At 33.7% G+C, this 2,477-nt stretch overlaps 1 long non-coding RNA gene across 1 annotated transcript; it reads left to right on the top strand.

Annotated features, from left to right (window-relative positions):
- The first annotated feature begins 1,120 nt into the window (after positions 1-1,120).
- Positions 1,121-2,180, top strand: LOC103771066. Its single transcript, XR_608145.1, has 3 exons — positions 1,121-1,242; positions 1,769-1,862; positions 2,104-2,180. It is a non-coding gene; the product is annotated as an uncharacterized LOC103771066 (long non-coding RNA).
- The last annotated feature ends 297 nt before the right edge of the window (positions 2,181-2,477 follow it).

Raw genomic sequence — 2,477 nt, 5'->3', positions numbered from 1 at the left:
TTCATGAGCACTGATAACTTTTTCCAGTTCGAGCCTGCTTATGCAGTTTTAGGTGAGAGTTGTCACTGGGAGCTTGAAGCTTATTTTTTTTTTGTATTATTGTGCCTGTGAGTTTTGTATAGTGCTGTAGTCCCAAAAAAGGGTCTTTTACCTGGTGTGCAAAGCCAATCAACACACAGAGTTATTTGCTTTATTTTGGTTCTGGAGAAATGGATACTAGGTGATAAATCACAAATTCAGCACACTGTTAGCTCAAACAGCAGTAGTTTAAATATAGTACAAATAATAATAAAAAAAATTATAGAGGATTGGTTATGTGATTTTACGTCACATAAATCTATGTATGCATGCTCTATCAATTACCTAATTCATTATACTATAATCTAATTCATTATACTAAGGTGGTCCTACATTTACATTTAAATTCTTCTCTTAGAGGTGTCATTTTCAATATTAAAATCATCACAGGTTATGTAGGACACACCTCAATGTTTTGATCTTTAGCCAAATCTGTCTCTGGCTTACGTAAAGAAGCCATAACAAAGCATTATCTACAAAATTGACAGGATTTTACTGTCTTTAGATACTGCTCTTAATTATTGTGTCATGTTTCTGATTATTTTAACCTCCGAGGTCATCCCATTCTTTAGTCTTGGGAGCCTTCCATTTTTGTTATCCTGGTTTCAGACCAGTTCATTATATACTTATTCAGCCTAAAAGTTTTTAACTCTATCCTTCCAGCATCAGCATTATGAAACCACTTGCAGAAGTGCAGGTAACAAGATGCTAAGTTGTAGGTCTGTCATTCAAAATTTTCAAAGACCTTTGGCATTCAAAATTTTAAAATGCAGAGAGATACACTGTATGATATTTGAGTTGAACTTTTTGAAAGCCCTATTTTCAGCAAAATCATAGTAGCAGTGGTTGGAATTGTATTTATGGAAATGCTAAACAGTTAGAGGTGCCCACTTTTATCACCCATTCTCATTATTTTGCCTTTTTTTTTCCTCATGCAGATTATATTAACAAATTTTAAAAAATGAATCAAAGTAGTGGCAAAGTTTAGAAGATCATCCTGTGAAAGAGAAAGTTTGAAGAGAAGTGCTTGGCCTAGGCTTACAAAGAATGGAAGAATACACAGTTTTGGAAGTACTAGGAGAAGGATCCTTTGGCAGAGCTCTCCTGGTTCATCATAGAATCAGTGACCAGAAGTATGCAATGAAGGAAATCAGGCTTCCTATGGTAAATGTGACATGCACATCACCTCACCCACCACTTATATTAAAAAAATAAATAAATCCCTCCTGTTAATGCTGGTGATGTTATCCAGATCACCAAAAAAATCACAAAATAGAAGGCACTGGCTTTGCTGAGGCTGAAGCTCATTTAATACCTGGGCTGTATGTATTTAATACCATGGCTGTATACCATGTTCATGCAGTGTAGATTATCAGTGTTTCCAAAGTCAGTGTTTGCTGCTTTGTTTCACAGCTCTGTTGTTCACATAGACAAAATTGTTAATTGAGGTAGGAAAATAGCCTCTCAAATTAAGAAAAAAAAAAAGCTCCCCAAAAACGCAGAGGAGTCTTCAACTAGTAATAAACCACAGATTAAAAAATGGTGGGGTTTTCAAGTTTCTAAATGGCTTTTTTTTTAAATAACTGAAGAAGATTCTTTAAAATATTTTCCTTTTGGAACGTAAAGTGTGTCTGTTGTATATCTAAAACTCTGCTAGTGTGGCATTTATATAATTGTCCTTAATTTTCAGTCTTCATCTGATGTAGAGAACTCTAGGAAGGAAGCAGTTCTTTTGGCCAAAATGAAACATCCAAATATTGTTGCCTATAAAGAGTCGTTTGAAGGTAAATATAAAAACTTTGAGTATCTTTGTTTTGTTTGAAATTGCATACTCCTGAGCCATGAAAATGACTTTTTGTGTTTGTTTATGGTATGTGTTACAAACAAAATACATGTTTTTTATAAGGCATAATAAATGGCATGTAGTCAGAGCTTTATAGTAACAATAATATACTTACCCTGCTAATGAAATGAGTAATTATTTTTAAATTATCTAAAATTTAGCTGACGGACACCTGTATATAGTGATGGAATATTGTGATGATGGAGATTTAATGCAAAAGATTAAGCACCAAAGAGGAAAGTTGTTCCCTGAAGATACGGTAAGAAAAGACATTGTTTTGAAGCAAGGACCTAGGAATCCTTTTTCTTGGAAATTGAAGCACTCTGCATCATATAAAATAAATTACAGATCTACAAACACCTTATCTTAGGTGAAACAAAGACACTTAAAGTTTGATGCATTATTTCTTTGATAATTTTCAGCAGAACAAGATGGGAATTGGACTGAAAGGAGTGAAAAAGAAATTGCTGTTTGTGTCTGAGAATTGTGAAAAACAGAGTCAGGTGTTCAGGCATAAATTTATGCAATTAAGTAAGAATTTAACAGAAACTTCAGC

The sequence above is a fragment of the Merops nubicus genome, unplaced genomic scaffold, assembly GCF_000691845.1.
Source record: "Merops nubicus isolate BGI_N331 unplaced genomic scaffold, ASM69184v1 scaffold16124, whole genome shotgun sequence".
Classification (NCBI taxonomy): Eukaryota; Metazoa; Chordata; class Aves; order Coraciiformes; family Meropidae; genus Merops; species Merops nubicus.
The sequence above is the reverse complement of the archived record's forward strand: the minus strand, read 5'-3'. Positions and strand labels throughout refer to the sequence as shown.